Source organism: Triticum aestivum, chromosome 6D, assembly GCF_018294505.1.
Source record: "Triticum aestivum cultivar Chinese Spring chromosome 6D, IWGSC CS RefSeq v2.1, whole genome shotgun sequence".
In the NCBI taxonomy this organism is placed as follows: Eukaryota; Viridiplantae; Streptophyta; class Magnoliopsida; order Poales; family Poaceae; genus Triticum; species Triticum aestivum.
This window is the reverse complement of record NC_057811.1, coordinates 338,747,317-338,772,159: the sequence shown is the minus strand read 5'-3', so window position 1 is coordinate 338,772,159 and position 24,843 is coordinate 338,747,317.

The following is a 24,843-nucleotide window of genomic DNA, read 5'->3' as shown; positions in this document are numbered from 1 at the left end:
AGTGCAGATGTGAAGCTCGTCGGTTTAGATCTTCCATGCCCTAACTTGGCTGAGGAAGACAGCTACGGCGGCGGCGGAGTGAAGAAATCCGCAGCCGGCGCGAGTACGACAGCGACGAGGTCGAGGCAGTGAAGCTCTTCCTCACCGGCGACGATGAAGTAGCGGCGACGCTAGGTTTTGAGAAGCTTGAGCGGGAGAGAGGTCGAGCGGAGTAAAAAAGAAGTGAGGAAGGGAAGGGGTATTTATAGCCGAGGTGAAAAACCACTCGTCTGAAGAAATTGGACGAACGTGCCCCTAACCCTTCTCATTCGCTTGGCATGTGTCACCCACGTACTGAGAGGTGGCGATCGTGTGAGATCGTGGGTGAATAGATAAGCATTATCTGGGAATGTGGAATGGTTGAGCGACAAAGACCAAAAATTTAGATAAGATAAGTTTTAAAGTTCCGTTCGCAATTTCTTCAGCTAACAAGGACACAGTGAAGATTTTGAACGAGTTTCAAATAGAACGCACATGAAGAATTTGTGAATAGTTTGGTTTGAGTTTAGCATAGAGGGGGAAGGGTCCGATCACATTCACGTAGCAGAAAAACCAACATGAAGAAATAGCAATAAGTGAATGTTGTAGAGGACATAAACTCATATATATATATATATATATATATAGGGAAAATCCATCCTACCACCCAGTGGTAGTTACCCTATATATCTCATATACTACCATGTGATACTATATATACCACTTTATCATTTTAAATATATTCATATACTATATCTAAGATATTTCAAAGCAAGTTACATGAAAAAACTGCATATGAGCCCATAGTTTTTGTTATATTTATGAAATACATACATATTTGTACGTAAAAAGAGCATACTCAAAACATGGTATATACTACCTAAAAATTAGTATATATACTACCTAATCATTGTTATATACTACATACTCTCGATTTCGAAAGATACTACATACAACATACAAAACGCAAGTGGTGGTAACTACCACTGCTTTCAAAATCGAGAGTATGTACGTGTAGTATGTAGTATATAACAATGATTATGTAGTATATATACTAATTTTTAAGTAGTATATACCATGTTTTGAGTATGCTCTTTTTTACGTACAAATATGTCCGTATTTCATAAATATAACAAAAACTATGGGCTCATATGCAAGTTTTTCATGTAACTTGCTTTGAAATATCTTAGATATATTATACGAATATATTTAAAATGATAAAGTAATATATATAGTACCACATGGTAGTATATGAGACATATGGGGTAACTACCACCGGGTGGTAGGATGGATTTTCCCTAAATATATATATATATAGCCAATGAAGAAAAACGACGGAAATGGTGAAGACATTGCATAGTTGAAGAAATTGAACAACTGAGGAATTTCAAAACTGAGGAAAAACTCAAATTGAAGATTTTCAACTTTTGGTGGTGGCGTGACCCACCGTATAAGAATGATGATTTCAGACACCGCGTACAATTGTCGTAGGGTTCTGAGAATCAAATTCTTCGTTAATTTCTTCACACTTCGAGTGTTAGTCTTCATTGATTGAAGAAAAACGTTTCTTCGCGTGTTGCACATCTAAGTCATCAATTGTGCATAAGTGTTAGGATGAGTGTCCTTTTCAAAGAACATTCGAAGATTCTAAGATATTTAGCTCACGCCGCAACTTGCTAAATCTCTTCTCATCCAAGGGCTTTGTGAAGATATCGGCTAGCTGTTCTTCAGTCCTCACATGCTCAATAGAGATGTCGCCCTTCCACACATGATCACGAAGAAAATGATGACGAATCTGAATGTGCTTTGTCTTCGAGTGCTAAACTGGGTTATGAGCAATCTTGATGGCACCCTCACTGTCACATTAGAGAGGCACATTCTTCATGTTGACGCCATAGTCCTTGAGAGTTTGCTTCATCCACAGCAATTCAGCGCAGCAAGAACCAGCAGCAATGTACTCAGTTTCAGCAGTAGACAGTGATACGCAGTTTTGTTTCTTCGAGGACCAACAGACCAAAGATCGTCCGAGGAAATGGCATGGGCCTGATGTTGACTTGCGGTCCACACGATCACCAACATAGTCAGAGTCTGAATATCCAATGAGATCAAAAGCCGAGCCCTTGGGGTACCATAATCCAAGTGTTGGTGTGTGAGCTAGATATCGAAGAATATCTTTCACAGCCTCATGATGTGATTCCTTCGGTGTAGCTTGAAATCGGGCACACATGCAAACACTAAGCATAATGTCTAGCCTAGATGCACATAAGTACAATAAAGAACCAATCATGGAGCGGTATACCTTTTGATCGAAGTCAATACCATTTTCATCAGTGCATAGATGGTCATTTGTGGGCATAGGGATTTTGACGCCTTTGCAATCTTGCATGCCGAATTTCCTCAATATGTCCTTGAGGTATTTCTCCTGAGATATGAATATGCCATTGCGTTGTTGACGAATTTGAAGACCTAAGAAGAATTTCAATTCTCCCATCATAGGCATTTGATATTCTTCACTCATCATATAGGCAAATTCATCACTGTAACGTTGGTCAGCACAGCCAAAAATGATATCATCAACATAAATTTGGCACACAAACAATTCACCATCATAAGATTTAGTGAAAAGAGTTGGGTCAAGTGAACCGGGTTTGAAGCCTTTCTTCATGAGGAATTCCTTCAAAGTATCATACCACGCCCGAGGGGCCTGATTGAGGCCATAGAGGGCCTTATTGAGTCTGAAGACATTGTCAGGATCCTTTGGATCTTCAAAACCTAGGGGTTGAGCAACATATACTTCTTCCTCAAGCTTACCATTGAGGAATGCACTTTTCACATCCATTTGACATAAAGTGATATTGTGACGACCCCGATTTGACCATACACTAATCATGCACGCAAATGTGTACGATCAAGATCAGGAACTCACGGGAAGATATCACAACACAACTCTAAAACATAAATAAGTCATACAAGCATCATAATACAAGCCAGGGGCCTCGAGGGCTCGAATACAAGTGCTTGATCATAGACGAGTCAGCGGAAGCAACAATATCTGAGCACAGACATAAGTTAAACAAGTTTGCCTTAAGAAGGCTAGCACAAACTGGGATACAGATCAAACGAGGCGCAGGCCTCCTGCCTGGGATCCTCCTAACTACTCCTGGTCGTCGTCAGCGGGCTGCACGTAGTAGTAGGCTCCTCCAGTGCCGTAGGAGTCGTCGTCGACGATGGCGTCTGGCTCCTGGACTCCAGCATCTGGTTGCGACAACCAGGTAGAAAGAAAAGGGGGAAAAGAGGGAGGGAAGGAACCGTGAGTACTCATCCAAAGTACTCGCAAGCAAGGAGCTACACTACATATGCATGGGTATATGTGTAAAGGGGCATATCAGTGGGCTGAACTGCAGAATGCCAGAATAAGAGGGGGATAGCTAGTCCTGTCGAAGACTACGCTTCTGGCAGCCTTCATCTTGCAGCATGTAGAAGAGAGTAGATTGAAGTCCTCCAAGTAGCATCGCATAGCATAATCCTACCCGGCGATCCCCTCCTCGTCGCCCTGTTAGAGAGCGATCACCGAGTTGAATCTGGCACTTGGAAGGGTGTATTTTATTAAGTATCCGGTTCTAGTTGTCATAAGGTCAAGGTACAACTCCGGGTCGTCCTTTTACCGAGGGACACGGCTATTCGAATAGATAAACTTCCCTGCAGGGGTGCACCACATAACCCAACACGCTCGATCCCATTTGGCCGGACACACTTTTCTGGGTCATGCCCGGCCTCGTAAGATCAACACGTCGCAGCCCCACCTAGGCACAACAGAGAGGTCAGCACGCCGGTCTAAATCCTATGCGCACAGGGGTCTGGGCCCATCGCCCATTGCACACCTGCACGTTGCGTACGCGGCCGGAAGCAGACCTAGCCTAGTGGCGTTCCAGTCCAATCCGGCGCGCGCCGCGCGGTCGCTGACGTCACGAAGGCTTCGGCTGATACCACGACGTCGAGTGCCCATAACTGTTCCCGCGTAGCTAGTTAGTGCGTATAGACCAAATGGCCAGACTCAGATCAAATACCAAGAACTCGTTAAGTGTGTTATGTCGAAGTAACCGCGGACGCCGTCCAGGGCCAGGCCCACCTCTCGCCTAGGTGGTCTCAACCTGCCCTGTCGCTCCGCCACAAAGATCCACTTGCGGGTACTCCTACGAGCCGACCCGACTTTAGTCACCACATGTGTCATGTATAGAGTATATAAGTATATACCCATGATCACCGCCCAAGTGATCACGGCCCGATAGTATAGCACAGCAGACGGACAAGAATGTGGGGCCACTGATGGAAAACTAGCATCCTATACTAAGCATGTAGGATTGCAGGTAAAGGTAACAACAGTAGAAGCAAGGGCAGGCTATGCATCAGTATAGGATTAACGGAAAGCAGTAACATGCTACACTACTCTAATGCAAGCAATATAGAGAAGAATAGGCGATATCTGGTGATCAAGGGGGGGGCTTGCCTGGTTGCTCTGGCAAGTAGGAGGGGTCGTCAACTCCGTAGTCGAACTGGGCAGGAGCAGCGTCGGTCTCGTAGTCTACCGGAGAGAAGAGGGGGGAAGAAACAGTAAATACAATGCAAACATAAGCATGACGATGCGTGATGTGACAATGAGCGGTGCTAGGTGTGCCCTAACGCGGCAGTAGGTGGTACCGGCGAAGGGGGGGGACATCCGGGAAAGTATTCCCGATGTTTCGCGTTTTTGGACAGACGGACCGGAGGGGGGAAGTTCCATGTTCGCTATGCTAGGAACGTGTGGCTGACAAACGGACTACATATTCGGATTCGTCTCGTCGTTCTGAGCAACTTTCATGTACAAAGTTTTCCCATCCGAGCTACGGTTTATTTTATATTAAATTTTAAAGATTTAAATCATTTTTAGAATTTAATAAATTAATTTAATTCGAAATTTAATTAATGCATCAGCATGACGTCAGCATGACGTCAGCAGTCAACGTTGACCCGTTGACCTGGTCAACCTGACAGGTGGGTCCCACCTGTCAGGGGCTGTTAGCTAATTAACAATAGTTAATTAGGTTAATTAGTTATTAGGTTAATTAATCTTAATTAGTTAATATTAACAGGATTAATTAAGTTAATTAATTATCTTAATTAATTATCTTTATTATTTATTTATTTATTTATTTTTATTAATTTAATTAATTTTTTTTAGATCATTCATTTTTTAACAAACGTTCTCTGGGCGGGGCCCATGTGTCATAGGGCCGGGGGGCACTGGCCCAGTGGTCAGTGGCCCATAGGCCAAAGCGGGTCGGGCGCAATGAGCGCCAGGAGTGGGCGCTCGCTCGCAGGGAGCGCGGCGGGGCGAGGCCAGTGGCCAGGACGGCCTGCCGGCGGCGGGCACGGCCGCGCGTGGAGGGGGAGGGGCCGTGGCCGAGCCAGACGGGCGCGCCCCCGACGCGCTGGTCGCGACGGTGGCTGGGACCATCAGGGAGGCGAGCACGAGAGGAGCTCACAGGGGGAGGCCAGGAAGGGCGCGAGGCGCTGGGGGCGCTTGACGCGGCCAGCGGGTGCGGGGGCCATGGTGAGCGCGGGGCGGCGGTGAGCCGCAGCGGTCGTGGGGCGGCAGCGGCAGCCGCCGAGGGCGCCGGCGGGGGCGAAGCAGCGCGTGTCCGGTGGCCATCGGGGACGGACCAGGGCCACGGCGCGGACGACGGCACGGTCGGATCCGGTGACGGGAGCAGAGGGGAGAGGAGGAGGGAATAGGCGGCGGCTCACGGTGGCCGTAGGGTCAGGGGCAGCGGGGGTCGGGGTGGTGGTCGAGGACGACGGCGACGAGGAGAAGCAGGCCGGCGGGGAGGAGGAGGCAGGCCGGCGAGGGCGAGGCGGCGTCGGGCGGTCCGGGCGGCGGCGTCGGGGGCGAGCGAGGCGACGGGGTCGTCGGGGCGGCGTCGCCCCGATTGGATCGGGGGAGTGGGGGGAAGAGAGAGCGAGAGGGGGTGGGGAGTGGGGTGGATTGGGCTAGGGTTTGCTGGGGGTGGATAAGGGGAGAGTGGGGGTGGGCCGGCCGGCTGGGCCTTTTGGGTTGGCCCAGTTGGGCCACGGACCAAGGCCACTCAGGCTCCAGAAATACTTCATCTGCCTTAGTGGGCTCTGTGATAGAGACGAAAGCAAAGTGCCCACAAAAGTTAGACAAATGTGAAGCTTTTGAGCATGTGAGAGGACCTGGAATGTTGATGTCGCTGATGATTTTCTCAATCTGCAATTCGTTTGCAACACGAGGATGAGCGGGTTGTCGTTGAGGATTTGGATCAGCATTTTCTTCAGCACCATTTTCTTCAAGTGCATCAGCATGACGTTCTTCACGTTCTGGAATTATTTCTTCAACAGATTCTTCGGTAGGAATGACATCCTCAGTAGCCTTGAACTTGATAGTTTCTTCATGTGATTGTTCATCTAACACAGAAGGTAGGTGCTCTCTTTGCGAGCCATTAGTTTCATCGAACCACACATCTATAGTTTCAACAACTTTGTGGTGAACGTTGTTGAAGACTCTATAGGTGTGTGAGTCCTTTCTGTAACCAAGCATAAAACCCTCATGTGCTTTCGGTGCAAATTTAGAGTTGCGATGGGGATCTCTAATCCAACATTTAGCACCGAAGACTTTGAAATAACTAACATTGGGTTTCTTGTCAGTGAGGAGTTCGTATGCAGTCTTCTTGAAGAATTTGTGAAGATATACCCTGTTGATGATGTGGCACGCAGTATCAATTGCCTCAATCCAGAAACGACTGAGGGGTCTTGTACTCATCAAGCATAGTGCGAGCCATCTCAACAAGAGTCCTGTTCTTGCGCTCCACGACGCCATTCTGCTGAGGAGTGTAAGGAGCAGATAACTCATGAGTAATACCAAGTTCATCAAGATAGTCATCAAGACCAGAATTCTTGAACTCAGTTCCATTGTCACTTCTGATGTGCTTGATCTTCACACCAAATTTGGTTGAAGCCCTCGAGGAAAATCGTTTGAAGACTTCCTGCACCTCATGTTTGTAAGTGACAATATGCACCCATGTGTAACGAGAATAATCATCAACAATAACAAAGCCATATAGAGATGCATCATTTGTAACTGCTGAATAATGATTAGGACCAAAGAGATCCATGTGAAACAATTCAAATGGTCGAGTGCTAGTCATGATAGTCTTCGCTGGATGTTTGGCCTTGGTCATCTTTCCAGCTTCGCAGGCTCCGCACAAATGATCCTTGAGGAATTTGACATTCTCAATGCCAATGACATGCTTCTTCTTCGCGAGCGTGTGCAAATTACTCATGCCAGCATGACCAAGTCGTCGATGCCATAGCCAGCCTTCTGAAGCTTTTGCAAGTAGACATACAGCTGGTTGAGGTCCTGTAGAGAAATCAACAATATACAAATCTCCTCTCCTAAAGCCTCCGAAGACTTTGGAATTTGTCAGCTTCCATGATCACAACACAACGATACTTGCCAAAGATGACAACCATATCAAGATCACAAAGCATTGAGACTGACATGAGGTTGTATCCTAAGGACTCGACAAGCATGACTTTGTCCATGTGTCGATCCTTTGATATCGCAACCTTACCTAGACCCAATACCTGACTTTTGCCTTTGTTAGTGAAGATGATATGTTTTAGATGCAATGGAGATAAGGGAACATCCATCAATAGATTCTTGTCACTAGTCATGTGATTTGTACATCCACTATCGAGGACCCACTCATTGGCTTTGGGTTGATCATCCTGCAGATGAATTAGTGCAACTTACGAACTCATATACTTCATAGTGAAGAATATGACATCAATTTCATCAGATCAATTTCATCAAGCAATAAAACAGATAAAACAGTATTAGGACGTGAGAAATGAGGATTCATTTCTTCATGATTAGCATGCGTCCTTTCAGGCATTTTTTCAGGTCTCCGGCGAATTCTTCAGACGTTTGCGCACGTCTGGAGACCCGGCCCTGCATAATAGATTAGTTCTTTTTCTTCACCACCCACATCTGAAGGGGTGGCAAAGAGTTCATCACTCTGCGAGCTCCATACGAGAAAGGAGGCATAGAATCCAGTCCACTTCGTTTCTCATAAGAGGAGTTAGGATAAGCATATGAATAAGCAAAGAAATTCTTCGAGGACTTATGAACATAACGGTTAGAAGAATAATGCTCATATTCATATCCCTTAGCTCTTCCCTGCAAAACATAGATGTTAGCATGATGATGTTCATACGAGGAATTTGATCCACGTGAGGAATTTGGTCCATATGAGGACTTGGATCCATATGAAGAATTTGGTCCACATGAAGAATTTGATCTGGGGTTCCTATTCTTCACAGGTGGTGTCATGAGGACATTTACCTGAAGACTTTCAAGGCACCTTTTGGGAACCCAGATTTTCTTCATAGGGGAACCGTTCCTACAGTTAGTGCCAACATATCTAGCAAGAACTTCACCATTTTGATTCTTGAACAGTTTATAGTTGGAGTCAAATGACTCATCAGCAGAATGAGGAGATTCACATGTAAAGCCAGATAAAGTAGATGGATCTACTGGAGGTTCCTTTGCAGCAACCCATGAGGTTTTGGGATACTGCTCAAGCTTCCAGTAAGTCCCATCAGCGTTAAGTTTCCTCTCAAAGGCAATACCCTCTTTCCTAGGGTTCCTGTTAAGGATCTGCTTTTTAAGCACAACACAAAGAGCCTGATGCCCTTTGAGGCTTTTGTACATGCCTGTCATGTATAATTCCTTCAGCCCTGCATCATTAGTGATACTAGCAATGTCCTCAGATGAGGAGTTAGTTATAGCAGAGACAGGTGAAGAATTTGTAACATTGGAAGCATTTGAACATTCATGTGAAGAATTAGCAGATTCACGTTCAATGCACTTCAAACATGGAGGAACAAATTCTTCCTGAGCAGCGCTGATTTGTTGAGCAAGTAATGAATCGCGCTCCTTCTGAAGATCTTCATAACTCCCTCTTAGCTTTTCAAGATCTTGCTTTATTTGAAGAAATTCATAAGAAAGCTTCTCATGATCAGATAAGAGAGTGTTATGATGACGTTGAAGGGTGTCAAACTTAGACTGAAGTCTCTGAAGACTTTTAGCCAAAGCTTTCGACTGGTCCATTTCTTCACCCAACATATCATCGCTCTTATTTAGCATGTATTGAACTTTTTCCAAAGCTCTTTGTTGTTTAGTGGCAAGGGAAGCAAGTTTGACATAACTGGGTCCAAATTCATCACCAGAATCATCATCACTGGACTCAGATAGGTACCATTCAGTTACAGCACCTTTTGCCATAAGGCATGGTGTAGAAGATGATGATTCTAGTTCGAATGTCATCGCTTTGAGAGATTCCTTGAAATCCTCAAACCAAGGATCATGACGGGTTCGATGACCTTCATAGACCTCAGAGAGACGGTCCCAGATAAGCTTCGCATGATCGGGATGCATGATATTCCTGAACTGATTTTGAGACAGACAGGAGCAAATGATGTCCTTCGCCGTGAGATTGAGAAGAGTGAACTTGCGAATGTCATCAACTTCCGCCGTCTTGCACAGATCGGTAAGACCAATCTCAGTGACGGTCCACAACTCGCTGTTCATCGCCATGAGGCGCTTCTTCATCATGGCCTTCCACTTGGGATAGTCATGACCGTCACAGATGGGGCATGAAACAGTCTTCATTCCTGCGGTCGACATAACTAAAACTCCAGCCGGTTAAACCAAATCACACAAAACAAGGGAGTACCTTGCTCTGATACCAATTGAAAGTGCGTTATATCGACGAGAGGGGGTTGAATAGGCGATTTTATGAATTCTTCACTGAGGAATTTCAAGGTGAGGAAATTCCTAAGCGAAGAACTACTTGCAGCGGAATAAGTACTTAGATGTATGCATGACATAACATAAACACGGACATCATGGTGAAATGAAAACAGATACAGAGTACGGAAAGCGTAAACACGGGATAGCACAGGATGAAGACAAATAGACTGAAGGAATTGAACTGAGGAAATTGAGAAAGTCTTCAGTCAAAGTCTTCAAACAGATATGAAAAAGCACACAACACAGTATGAGGAAATGAAAGAGTTGAGGAAATAGAACCAGTAGGCTTGGTGAAGATAATGATTTGGTAGACCAGTTCCAACTGTTGTGACAGTTGTACGTCTGGTTGGAGCGGCTAGGTATTTAAACCTGAGGACACACAGTCCTCACCGTATTCTCCTTGAGCTAAGGTCACATAGACCTCACCCAATCACTCGTGGTAAGTCTTCAGGTGACTTCCAAACCTTCACAAACTCGGTCACTCGGCGATCCACAATTTCCTCTTGGATGCTCTAGACCATGACGCCTACCCGTCTGGAAGATGCACATTCTTCAAAGGTAACAAGTGTCAGACCCACGCAGGATCAATCTCTTTAGTGATGCTCAATCACTTTGGGTTTGTAGGTGTTTGGGTTTGGTTTTTCCTCACTTGATGATTTTCGCTCAAAGTCCTCGGAGGATGGGATGCTCTCAAATGACAAGTGTCAGTTTCTCTCGGAGCAGCCAACCAGCTAGTGGTTGTAGGGGGCGGCTATTTATAGCCTAGGGAGCAGCCTGACATGATAAGACATAAATGCCATCAATGATATGACCGTTAGGTGGGTAGATATTTTGGGACAGCTGGCGCATAGCACAGCGACGGTCGGAAATTTGAGGTTCAAATTCCTCAGGGCTTTCATGTTCCTCACTGTGTAGGCAATCCGCACTGGCGAATTCCTAACTCCTTAGTCAGAACAAATTCCTCAGAGACCAGAAGAACTTCGTCTCTGTCACTGAAGAAATTGATTGAGCTGTATGAGATTTCCAATGGCTTCACTCGAAGGGATTGGTAGGTGTAGGATTTGAGTTGAGCATCACTTGGAAATTTTTCCTTAGTATTTCCTCGACCCCCTTTAACAGTACGGTGTTTCCTATGACTCAAGAAAGAGAAAATGAAACTAGGAAAAAAATCTTCACGCTTCATGTTCCTCGAATGAATACCAAGTCTTCAAGGTCACATCAATTTCTTCATTTTCAAAGTCTTCAGAATACCAAAGTCTTTAGTCGAAGATATTCATTTTTAGGGGTCAAATTTCTCTGTAAACATCAAACTCCTCTTAGACTTATACACCTGTGTACACTCACAAACTCATCAGTCCCTTAACCTATAAGTCTTCAATAAACCAAAATCACTAAGGGGCACTAGATGCACTAAAAATTAGATTGCTTGTTGGTATGTGCGGTGCAGAAACAGAAACTTTGGCTGTAGCGCGTGAATTTTCATTTTTTTTACTGGAATGTCAAACATTTTTGAAACTTTTTGCACAGTCTTGCTATACAAATTGTTTACGTTGTCCTAATTTTTCGTAATTTTTGGAGTACCAAAAGTATGGTATATGTTCAGATTGCTACAGACTGTCCTGTTTAAGACAAATTCAGTTTTTGATGCTGTCGGATCTGGGGTTCCGGCAAAACCCTTAAGGTTCGAACTCTGGGGTGCACGCGGAGTTCTTTCCCTCCTACCGATCTACGCCCTAGCTCGCTAAGATCTCGCGGACGAACTCGACGAACTCGCAACACAGAAAGACACGAGATTTATACTGGTTCGGGCCACCGTTGTGTTGTAATACCCTACTCCAGTGTGGTGGTGGTGGATTGCCTCTTGGGTTGGTGATGAACAGTACAAGGGGAAGAATAGCCTCTTGAGGTTGAGGCGTTCTTGTGCTTGTCGAACTTGTGCGGATGAGGACTCGATATGAGTTATCCCCTACAGTGGTGGCTAGCTCTACTTATATAGGCCCTAGTCCTCTCCTCAAATATTGAGCGGGAAGGGAGCCAATAACAGCGGGCAAATTTGAAAGTGGACAGCTAGTACAAGCTATCCTGACAAAAGTGGTCATCGCCTGCAAAAGGCTCTGGTGGTGACGCCGTCTTGGGCTCCATGGTGACCTCCGTCTTGCCGTCCTGCTGGCTTTGGTCTCGTTGCACCGATATGGAAACCTTTGCCTGATGCCTCGGTACTCTGCGCCTGCGCCTGCCTCCTTAGCACCAAATAGGAAACAAGGACGCTGCATGCACTGGCGCCCGCCTGGTGTCGATCGTCACGGCTCACGTCACGCGAGCCTCGCGAGGTTTGCCCCGCCTTGATATCTCCGCTCCTCGCGAGCCTGCCAGGAGAGGCCGCTCTGGAGGAGGTCTTGCATCGTCCGCCTCGCGAGGCTTGGCCCCTCGCGAGGGTCTTGAACGCCTGGTTGATGAAGATGGGTCGTACGGCCTGCTAGCTTAGCCACGCTGTGGGCCGCAGGCAGGCAAGTCTAGGGACCCCCGTTCCCAGAACGCCGACAGTAGCCCCCGGGCCCAAGGCGCGCTCGGGCTTGGCTTCGAGGCGAAGCCAAAGGTCAAGTACGGAGCACCGCGGGCCCCAAAAGCCTGCGGCCTCGGTTGACGCATGGTGGTTGATTGGACGTGGGCGTCTCCGCTTCCCCACGCTGCCTTAGAACCCGCCTTACTATGCGGCCCCCGCAACGTACACAGTTATTCCTCCGTCGCCCGGGCCTTGCTTCCCCAATCTCTCTGCTTCCTCGAAGCTCTACTTCTCCTCTCCAATTTGACCCGCGCTTCGCCTGCTTCATCACCATGGCGCCAAAACAGGCTGACAAGGGGAAGAAACCTCTGTCTTCGCAAAGTGCGCCTCCGTCCTTCGAGCCTACGCTCGGCCGTCCCCGGGTGCTCAACAATGAGGCTATGGACAAGGTGCGCCCCATGCTTGCTTCCAGTTTCAATGAGTGGGGAGAGATAGTGGCTTGGCCCGCGTCTCGTTCCCGCATTGCTCGGGCAGCCACTGAGGTCCCAATCTTCATAGATGCCCTTTGGGCTGGCCTGATTCCCCCCTTCTTTGCCTTCTTCAATGCGGTGCTCGAGCATTATCATATCCACATGTTGCATCTCGATCCTCAATCCGTGACCATGGTTGGCATCGCCCCTTCTGTGGCCCTCCTTCGCCATTTCTTCTCATTGCATCTGACTGACCCTCGGCAGAGCTCGGGGTGTGTGAGCTTCTAGGCCGTGGCCGCGACAGCGGGCGCGGGGATCGACTTTGAGCTCCCTCCATCCACGAGCGAGTTTCGGACATGATGAGTGTTTGTTGACGCCGGTGTGCTCAGCCCTCTGCTCTGTGCTCCACCAGGGCCTGTTGTTCCCAACTCTAGTTCGGGCCACCAAAGGCTCGCGAGCCCCCGTCTCATTCCTGTCTGGCTCAGGCTGAGGAGGCTGAAGGACCGCAACGTGACTGCGCCTATGGTGGTGAAGGAGTTCGTCAAGCGACGAGTCGCTCCGCTTCAGCGCCATTCCCGCACGATGTGGACCTTGCTCAGTAGTCAGGACCATATGAGGTTTCAGGAGGAGGGGCTTCCTCTTAGGACGCGGCAAACGGTGCTTACAGTCCTGACGGGCGCCCCTCTACCGGACGACATGCCCAGGAAGAGCTGTCTGCTGTACCATTGTGAGAACAAGGATGAATTTGCCGAAAGCATGCCCTCCTTTGATGAGTGGGGGCTACGCCTGCTTGGCCTGGTGGGGCCCCGCGAGAACCCCGTCGACGTGGTTCCCTTCCTTGCCGCCGGCGCCGAGCTCGTCCCAAGTGTGGGCGCAGGGGGGCAAGCTCCGACGGAGGCTAGCGGCTTGAGTGCTGAGGAGCTTAGGCCGCCTGGTGATCCTGGGGCGTCGTCCTCGGGAGCTCGCGATCCCTCCCCTGGGGCATCGGTTACTGAGGCGACGCAGCATGTGGTTCCCGAGGTCAAAGCCCCGGAAGCCTCGGGAGGTCGTGGCGAGACGGCGCCCGACTGTTCACCGCAGCCGGGCACCCCTGAAGTTGTCCCTCCAAGCTCTTCTTCGGCCCCGCCTCGCGCCGGCCGCCACGTCCAGCGCTTCGGTCGGCTTTGCGTGATCTTCGAGGAGCTCTGCAAGAGGAAAGGATCCCCGAGCGGCAACAGCATCTTCGGGCCGTTTAAGCAGCGAAAGTACTTCGCTGTCGACGAGTAAGTATTGTACCTTGTGATTTCTTGATTGCTGCTTTCCTTGCTGACGCTAGCTCTTCAGGACCCCTTTTGCCAGGGCCGTTGGGTCCCTCGTGAAGCAATCCTCGCCTTCCTCGGCACCCCCGTTGGCCTTGTGCACCCCGAGCCTGCATGCCGCGGCCGGAGCCGGGCCGGCCGAGGGGGTGCGCTCGCCTTCATGGAGCCTCGAATCTGTGGCTTCACTGCCCTTCCTGCACGGTCTGGCTTGGAGCCTGGCGGGTGTTCCCCGGTCTCCTCCTCTGGTTATGGACAGCAGCTGGTTGACTTCGGCCTTCGGCTCCACCTCAAGCAGCGGGCCCCGTTCAGCCAGGGCCCCTCGTGAGGTCGGGCCAGTGCCTGGAGCGGCATCAGCCCCCAGCCCCCTGCTGAGAGGGGGTGCGTCGCTTAACGCCTCGCCTACAGCCCCCATGGCGGAGGACGAGGTGGGGCGTGCGTTGGAGTTGGAACGCGGGCGGAGCGTCGTTCGTCATTAGCTCTTCCAGCAGGCGATGGACACAATGAGTCGACTCGGCGAAGAACTCACAGGTGTTGACTCGCGCCTTGAGGCTGAAGGTCTTCGGCTGGTGGAGGAACGGCGTAAGCTGAGGGTGGCCATCAACCTTGGCCGCTATCAGCATGATCTTGACAATGCGAAGGCCGAGGCGTCCCTCAAGGTTTCCCGCGAAGCTTGCTCCCGAGCCTTGGAGGAGGCTCGCGAGGCTGACCGCCATCGCGAGGCTGCGGAGAAGCGCGCGTGGGAGCTCCAGGCCTGGAGTGCGTCCCTCGAGTGCCAGGTGGAGGCGCACTGAGCCTCCCTTGCGTCGCTGAGGGGGACGCCCGCAGAAGAAGAGGAGGTCCGGAGGCGTGAGGAGGTGGTGGCTCTGGAAGCCGTGGAGCGCAGCCTTGAGCTCGAACGACTGGAGACGAGGGAGCGTCAAGTTGCTCAGGCGGAAGATGCCATTGGGGCTCGCGAGGCCAAGTTCCAGGAGGAAGTCGATTGTCAGGTGGCCCGGGTCCGCGCGGATCTTGAAGGTCGGTACGATTTGAAGCTGAAGCTCGCGGGAACGGAGGATGCGGGCAGGGCCGCAGCCCTCAGCCCTAGGCTCCATGAAGCAGAGAGGCGCGCGGAGGCCTCGGACGTCGCCCTGGCCACGGCGCAGGCGGACTTGGCCTCTGCCCGCGCCGAGCTGCTTTTGCTTTAGAAACGGGTTGATGACGCCGAGGCCGTCGCGCGGCGAAACAGGGAGGAACTGCTAGAGAGGCAGACGCTGGAGCGCGTTCACGCTCCCATGCTTCAGGATCTTCAGAACAGGGCCAACACTGCCCTGGGCCATGTCTGTGATGCGAACGCCCCCCATCCTCAAGTGAATGACTACGCCAGTCACCTCCGCTTCTTCACCGATGTGGTGACCCTCCTGGAGGCCCGAACTGACGAAGCTCGCCGGCTCGTGGAAGAGAGGAGTCGCGGCCTGCTCGAGCGCGCTTTCTCCCGTGTCTTCAGCCATCTCCTGAACGCCAACCCCAACTTCGATTTCGACGCCGCCATCGCCCCGTACCCACGATCGTCCGGGACGACCTGGCGCGATGGGTAGAGGACAACATGGACGCGTTGGTCTGGGCCTTCACTTCAGATGACGATGCAGTGGTGGTCGCCGCAGACGGAGGCGACGTGGTCGACGATGGGGACGCCGGCGCTGGTGATGGTGGTGGTGGTGTCAACGACGGCGACAGCGACGCGAGCAGCGCGTCTGAAGACGACGCGGAGGACGCGGCGAGTGACATATCTGGTTGATTCCTCGTTCCTATATTGCTTCACTCTGTATGCAAAAGCTCGGGCGTGGCCCCAAAAGATTGTGAGAGCATTTTGAGAGGGGGAGCCCCTCATGTAAACAAACCTTGATTTCTACTCCTTTATGCTGAACCGAGGGTGCGTTTTGGTTGGTCATGAGTCTGACGGCAAGTTTTGCCTCCGTGGCTTACCTTAGCTAGGGCAGGCCCTGAATCAGATTGTAAGGTCGAGAGCCGCCACGGGGCTCCTGAAGGGTCTGCCGACTCGCCCGAGTGGGCCTCGCGAGGTTCCTGCATCGATCGGCGTGCGTGGCGCGCGTGCTGTGCCTAGCCCCGCTTGCGAGGGGCCCGCGAGGGGGAGGCGGCGAGCGTGAGCTCCAGAACAAGGCAAGAACTAAATGGCAAGAAATCGCTTGAACAAGAAAATTCACCCCCCGCACGTAATGACAAAAACTCGACTTCAACTTAAATCCAAATCCAGAAAGCAAGGCTACACAAGAAGAGATCCAAAGCAACTGGCCGCATCCGGCTCCTAGTCTAGTCTTCTGGTCTTCGAGTCTTCTCACCAGCGCGGAGCTAAGTGCTGCCACTAGGCGTGGGAGGGAGCCCCAGGGCCTGAGGCCGGCACCTCTGAGACTCCGGGGCGTGTACAGCCCCACTCATTATTACGTGAGAGTGTCACGGGCGGCGAGCTTCACAGGCACTGGGCCTTCTTCACAGGAACCGGCCTTGCTTCATATCGCCAGACGAGGGCCCCGCCTTGCACCACCCTCGACCACCTTTGAGCCGACCGGCAACCTGGACGACACAAAGGGGGGAAAGGGGACGCCAGCGGTGCCCCGGCGACCACGGGTCCTCTGCCGGGGGAAGGCTCGTTGGCACCTCCCCGGCAGAGGGCCTACCTCCGGACGTTGCCTAGCTTCACGCGACATGGGGAGGGGCCTTGCTCCTGGCTCCCTCTGCGTGGCCCCCAGCGTGCTTCCCCCGGCGAAAGGGATGCTGCTGTGCCGGGGTCGTCGACCGACGTTGTGACCTGATTCACTTGCAGCCCATGGTTAGCGTAAACCTGCCCCTGAGAGATTAGTGGTACCCTGAAGTTGTCGTTGCTGGCGCGATCGTCGCGGTTCTCCGTTGGTTCCTGGAAGGCTTCAACTTCCAGCGTCCCTTCTTCCCAATCCTCTCCGAGGAACGAGCCAGGGTCGTCCTCCGGTGCGTACTCCTGGTCCATCATGCGGGGCACATAGGCTTCCGGGGCCGTCACCCTGAACACCTCGCCGTAGTGCCCCACACTCCATGTTGCCCCGCCCAGCGTGGTATCCTGAGGATGGTAACGCGGCATCCCACTAGGACCATGGGAGGTGACGCTTGTACCCATGCTTGTCACGGGCGGCATGGGGGCGGTGGAGCCCCCGGCGCCGCCGGCCGTGCTGGTGTTAACGAAGCCCCCAGGCGCACCCGATGGCGCGTGGTTGCGGTGAGGCCCGCCGTGAGACCCCGTAGTGGCCTGAGAAGGAAGCTGATAGCAGAAGGGCGGCGCTCCCGATGCCGCCGCATCCAGCAGCTCGGCAACGCGCTCCAGCAGTGCATCCCGGCCGCTCTCCATCAGCCAGCACCATAGCAGCTCTCGCGCCACCGTGAGCGCTGCCCGCATGTTTGCCTGCTCCCGCCGTGAGTGCGGCGCCATTGCTGCGGCGTGGCTTGCCGCCCTTGCAGCGGCTCGTACTTGCCATGGGGTGAGGGTAGACGAGCCTGGCCGCGCGCCGGCGCCCCACAACATTGGACGGCATTCGCGCCGCCTGGACCGCGGGGTCGAGGTTTTCATGGGCAGGTGACACCGCTCGGGCTGGCCAAGCTGCCCAGCGGTCGGAGTCTGGCCTTGGATTTCCGGACATCGGGGCGTGGAGCGTCGGTGGATCGGTCGGCGAGGAAGAGGCTCCGGCGCACCCCTACCTGGCGCGCCAAATGTCGGATCTGGGGTTCCGGAAAAACCCTTAAGGTTCGAACTCTGGGGTGCGCGCGGAGTTCTTTCCCTCCTACCAATCTACGCCCTAGCTTTCTAAGATCTCGCGGACGAACTCGGCGAACTCGCAACACAGAAAGACACGAGATTTATACTGGTTCGGGCCACCGTTGTGGTGTAATACCCTACTCCAGTGTGGTGGTGGTGGATTGCCTCTTGGGTTGGTGATGAACAGTACAAGGGGAAGGACAGCCTCCTGAGGTTGAGGCGTTCTTGTGCTTGTCGAACTTGTGCGGGTGAGGACTCGATATGAGTTATCCCCTATGGTGGTGGCTAGCTCTACTTATATAGGCCCTGGTCCTTGTCGGTATCAAAACCGGCGGATCTCGGGTAGGGGGTCCCGAACTGTGCGTCTAGGATCGATGGTAACAGGAGACGGGGGACACGATGTTTACCCAGGTTCAGGCCCTCTCTATGGAGGTAATACCCTACTTCCTGCTTGATTGATCTTGATGAATATGAGTATCACAAGAGTTGATCTACCACGAGATCGTAATGGCTAAACCCTAGAAATCTAGCCTATGACTATGGTAATGAGTATATGTGTTCCGGACTAACCCCTCCGGTTTATATAGACACCGGGGGGATCTAGGGTTTACATGGAGTCGGTTACATAAGAAGGAATCTTCATAGTTGGTCGCCAAGCTTGCCTTCCACGCCAAGTAGAGTCCAATCCGGACACGGTGCAGTCTTCGGCCTTCATGTCTTCACAGCCCATCAGTCCGGCCCACGCATAAGAGGCCGGACGCCCGAGGACCCCTTAGTCCAGGACTCCCTCAGTAGCCCCCGAAACAGTCTTCAATAGCGAGGTGCTCGACACACATATTGTCTTCGGCATTGCAAGGTGGGTTCCTCCTCCGATGATCTCCAAGTAATGTATCCGGCCATTGATCCAATGTCGCCTCCTTGGCTTCTGCACGTTAAATAATCTTCGCCCTCCACGTGTCGAGCGAATGTGGAAAGTCAGGGTATGTTTGCGAATAGCACCCCATCTTCGCGAGGAAGAGCACCTATTTAAAGAGATTGGATCCCAGATCCATTCAGCGCCACACAGAAGAAATCCCAGAGACTGCCTAGGAGAAACCATTCCAGCATGGCTAGTGTTCCCAGCTCCTTCGCTCATCCCGGACCAGAGAAAGGCGAGTGGGAGAGGTGTTCCGTGTCTCATAGCCAATTGGCGAAGTTGCGGACGCAAGGATTTCTTCCCCCTACAGATCTAGTCCCTGTTCGAGCGGGGCTAGCTTCCTTCAATGGTGGGACTCAGGCAGAGGACTTCCCCAATCCGTCCGGGGGAGATCGAGTGTGTTTTGTCCCCTACATGCTAAGAGGCGTTGGATTTGATCCATCCGTTCCTCCGAGGGCTTCTGGAGTACTACGGCCTCCAGCTGCACAACTTCACTCCGGCCTCCATCCTGCACATTGCGGGTTACGTCGCTTTATGCGAACTGTTCCTGGGTGTCGAGGCTCATTTCGAGTTATGGAGAAAGTTGTTCTGTCTCGTCCCGCGCAATCACGAAGGGTCGATATTTGAAGTGGGCGGAGCCGAGGTATGGCGTGTTGCCGATACCTGATACCCATCCGGCACACCAAGGAAGGCACCTGATGAATGGCCCTCCGAATGGTTTTATATAGAGGACGTTGCGCTTCTCAACCCGGTCCGAAAGGGTCTTCCTGAATTCTTGCGCGTCCCGCTGAAGAAACGCCACAGCTAGCGTCCCCGGAGTCTGGAAGAGGATGATGGCGCGGAGGTTCGTCGGCTGATGAGCAGGATAAAGGAGCTCACTCAGTCCGGACTCACAATAATCGAGGTCATGGCTATCTCCATAGTGCGAGGGGTTCAGCCGCTCCAATACAGAGGGCTTCCAATGTGGCACTACAATGGGGAGGACGACGCTTCTCGTTGCGGCAGGAAAGGTCTGGATACCCCTGCCGCTTTGGCTAAGATGTTAGCCGGACTGTTCAAAGGGGAGGAAAAGGAATTTCTTCGCCTCAAATTTAGAGACGGTACTCTATGTATAACCCTCCTGGTTGGGTAAGGCCCGACCCCTCTGTTTTTACTCCTTCCATCTCCGAATTGCCTTTGATAAATTTCTAATTTGTTTGCTTGAGACAGCACTGGCGAAAGGTCACCAAGGGATTTTATAGTCCCGCCCCACAGCCGGAGGACCACAACCGGGAGCTTGATCCCGGGTTTGAAGAGGATTCGGATATATTTGTGGTGCTCGCAGAGGGGATGTTTTACCAGACGAGCTATGATGGCACAGAGGCGGCCATCATTGCCGACTACCCTGGTCTTCTTCCTGCTTCACAGGTAAGTAATCAAGAAACACCTTCTCTGAAAGGGTGCTCTTACTCAGCCTCACCCACCGCATTGTCGCGCGTTCTACAGGGGAGGCGTTTGACGATACCGAGGAAATCGGTTCCTGTGCCGGGCAGGCCTTCGAAGAGGAGGGCCGGTGAAGGCACGGTCGGGCTCTCATCGAGGAGGTACAGATGAATATATTTTTCAGTGTCCGTGTCCAACTGTGACCTATGCGCCTGTTTGATTACAGGAAAAAGGTTCGCCGGACTGTGTCCGGGGGTCCGGCCAGCCGCGCTCCCAACAACCAAGATGCGGACCCAGTCGGGGAGACGGGGCCGATGTAGGAATAAAGCCGGACTGCCCTTCGGCCGAGGGTTCGGACAACATGTCCGTTACCAACTCGCAAGTGGAGAGCGCCATGAATCATCAGTGTTGCAGGGCTGTTTTACGAGACCCGAAGTTCACGGATGAGGCATTTAATGCCTTTAGCTCGGGCGACGCATACATCCGAGCTGCTCGAGACGGGCTTAGAAAAGCCACGAGGCAGTATTTGACAGATGTGCAGGTAAGTTTTCTTTGTCAAAAAAGGATAGCCATATATCTGTAGCCCCCAAGACTGAAAGCAGTTGGCACGACTGATTTAAGGATTGTCGAACAACCAGGTCCTCGCGGAGAAGAATGGTCTGCTAACCCCGGAGCTGGAGCAGTGTCGGACGCAACTGAGAGCTGCTACCGCCGAACTGGGAGACTTGAAGAAGTCGTCCTCTGGTATTGTTCCCTTCCACCAAGGAACAACAATTGTGTACCCACCGTGCTAATGTAGCTACTAGTTTCGCATAATAGGGCCGCCTGATCAACTTGCAAAGAAGCTGAAGGCTTCCCAGGAGGGAGAAAAAGAGGCGAAAAGGCAACACACCACAGGCGAGCGTGTGCTGACCCGTGTCAGAGGTGAGAAAAACAAGCTGCAGGATTTCAACACTGCGTTGGGTGAAGAGTTGAAAGATGTTCGAGCCCAGCTAGCCGCTTCTGTGAAGGAGAACAATGAACTACGGGGCGGTATCTTCGGTATGTGTCCGAACTTTATTTGTGAATTAGCTCAGAGATAAATCAGACTAAAATAGTCATGTTTGCAGGTGTACTGACGAGCCGTCCTGAAGAGGAGGTGTCCGGATCATCGAGTGATCTGCTGCAGAGGCTGTCACATGTGCACGAGCATGCTCGGCTAGCCATGCGGAGCGTGGCTAAGGCCTTATGGCCGTCCGACTCCCCTCCAGGAAGTATGGAGGAGCTTGTAGAGCTGTTCAAGGGAGCTCGGCGGTGTATCCGGCTATGGAAGATATCGGCCTGCCGAGAGGGTGCGCGGGAAGCCTGGGCCATGGTGAAAACGCGGTATACCAAGCTGGACCCGAATCACATGGTCAGGGTTGGACCGCTAGGGTCCAATGGGGAAGAAATTCCCATTAGTTTAGTATATGACCAAGTAGAGCTGGCCGCCAAATATTCCCAATAGGATTGTAAGTTAGACTGCCTGTTGGACGGTGTAGAGAGGGAAGTGTTTGAGTCCAAGTGACTATGTATTTTCCTTGCCCTGTGTAATTCTAGCTGAATTGTATAGCATTTGTCATGGCAGACCTTTTCGCTTCAACCTCCGGACTCAAAGGTACGGAGTGTTTCCGGATACCCTCGCGGCCGAATAGGCCGCGTATGCCTGGAAAGCTAGGCGTAGGGGTCATAATTGCTTGAACAGACAAGTTGTATTCTGCTAGTTATGTTATATTACATTTGAGTCGTAAGAAACATCTTCCAGAGAGAATAGTTCCGTTAAGGGTTCCTTTCCCTGGGTGTGCATGTATTAATGTACATGTCCGAGTTGTGATGGAAGAAAATCACCGTTTCGGTAACTTCTGGGGGTTATCAATGGAGTAATTGAGAAAACGTCTTTAATTCACCGACCGAATATTCCCTTAAGAACGCTAGCTTTCGGCTTCACCCAGTCTGAGGTACACATCCGGATGACCCGGCAGTAACAATCGCAGAGGTGCTCCCTTTATGCCCTAGCCGAACTAACGGGAACGTAGGGCATAAGCACATGAGCCAGGCAACCCAGCTTGGCCAAAACTTAAGTCATATCGATGCATATAGTGGCGAAAGAAAAGGTGCATATGGAAGAACTCATATGTTGAGCGCTTGATGCTCGAAAAGTAATGATAAAAAGCTTCTGTCTAAGAAGCCCCCAGGTGTAATGGACATACATATTTTGGAATATGTATGTGTTTCGGTGTGCGGTCTAGCCATACCGACACTTTAAAGTGAAGAGGAAAAGGTAATCGGAAAAGAGAGAAAAATAATGGAAACTACAAGGGAGAAGGAGACGAACTGGGAGTTCGGCGCTAGACATAGAATCTTCGGAGTCTGGCCGCGTTCTAGGGGTTCGGTTCGAGGCAATTGTCTGATGCATCACGAAGATGGTACGCTCCTCCGGTGAGAACTTCGTCAATTATGAAGGGACCCTCCCATTTGGGCTTGAGCTTGTCCTTTTTCTTCTCCGGCAGGCGTAGAACGAGTTCGCCAACATTGTAAGTCTTGGCCCGTACTTCTCTGCTTTGGTATCTTTGAGCCTGCTGTTGATAGAATGCGGAACGGGCTTTTGCGACATCGCGTTCCTCCTCCAGGGCATCTAGGCTGTCCTGCCGATCGAGCTCGGCTTCTCTCTCTTCGTACATACGCACTCGAGGTGAGTCGTGAATAATATCGCAGGGCAACACGGCCTCTGCGCCATACACCATGAAGAAGGTGTGTATCCGGTAGTACGGTTTGGCATGGTCCGCAGCCCCCAGAGTACGGAGTCGAGCTCCTCTACCCAGTGCTTGTCTGATTCTTTCAAGGACCGCACTAGTCTGGGTTTGATGCCGCTCATAATGAGACCATTGGCTCGTTCGACTTGACCGTTGGTTTGTGGGTGATAGACGGAGGCGTAATCGAGTTTAATACCCAGATTAGTGCACCAGGTTTTTACCTCGTCGGCTGTGAAATTGGAGCCGTTGTCGGTGATGATGCTGTGTGGGACACCATAACGGTGCACAACGCCTGATATGAAGTCAATCACCGGGCCGGAGTCAGCCGTTTTGACCAGTTTAGCCTCTATCCACTTAGTGAATTTGTCCACCATAACCAACAGATATTTTTTCTTATGGCTTCCCCCCTTAAGGGGTCCGACCATATCCAGACCCCAGACCGCAAAAGGCCAGGTAATGGGGATGGTTTGCAAGGCAGTTGGGGGCATGTGGCTTTGGTTGGCGAAGAGCTGGCATCCGACGCAGCGTTGGACAAGGTCCTGCGCGTCCGCTCGGGCTGTCGGCCAGTAGAACCCAGTGCGGAAGGCCTTGCTAACGAGGGCCCGAGCTGCGGCGTGGTGTCCGCCGAGGCCAGCGTGAATTTCCGCTAACAGCTGCCGCCCTTCTTCTTCGGAGATACATCTTTGAAGTACTCCGGTAGTGCTTTTCTTGTAGAGCTCTCCTTCGTGGACCTTATAGGCCTTTGAACGCCTGACAATGCGGCGAGCCTCGTTCTGGTCGTCTGGAAGCTCCTTCCTATCAATGTAGGCCAAGAAGGGTTCGGTCCATGGGGCAATGACTGCCATAATGAGATGGGCCGATGGTGTTACTTCGGTGGCTGAGCCCTCGGTACTGTCTGTGTGCTCGGGATTTGAGGTTGTGTTCGGAACTGTGGTTGCCGCCCTCCCCTTGCCACACCACGGATGGCTTGAAGAGCCTTTCCAGGAAGATGTTTGGTGGGACGAGGTCGCGCTTAGCGCTGATGCGGGCCAGGACGTCCGTCGCTTTATTGCTTTCTCGAGCAACGTGGTGAAATTCAAGTCCTTCGAACCGAGCCGACATTTTTAATACGGCATTGCGATAGGCTGCCATCTTTGGATCGTTGGCGTCAAAGTCACCGTTTATCTGAGATATCGCGAGGTTCGAGTCCCGGCGCACCTCCAGGCGTTGTATGCCCATGGATGTGGCCATCTGAAGACCATGCAGTAGGGCCTCGTATTCGGCTGCATTGTTGGAGTCTGTGTATAATATCTGGAGTACATATTGGACGACGTCTCCAGTAGGGGATGTTAATACTACTCCCACTCCTAGTCCTGCCAACATTTTGGAACCATCAAAATACATGACCCAATTTGAGTATGCGTCGTACTCTTTGGGGAGTTCGGCCTCTGTCCATTCGGCGACGAAGTCGGCCAGCACTTGAGATTTGATGGCTCGACGCGGCTTGTATGTTATGTCGAATGGAAGTAGCGCTATGGCCCATTTGGCGATACGTCCCGTGGCATCGCGGTTGTTAATTATGTCATTGAGTGGGACTTCGGAAGCCACCGTGATTGAACACTCCTGGAAGTAGTGTCGTAACTTGCGGGATGCCATGAAAACTGCGTATGCTATCTTTTGGTAGGGTGGGTACCCAGATTTGCATGGTGTGAGGACAGTGGATACATAGTATACTGGCTTTTGAAGTGGGAATTTGTGTCCGTCCTGTTCTCGTTCGACAACGAGCACGGCGCTCACCACTTGATGTGTTGCCGATA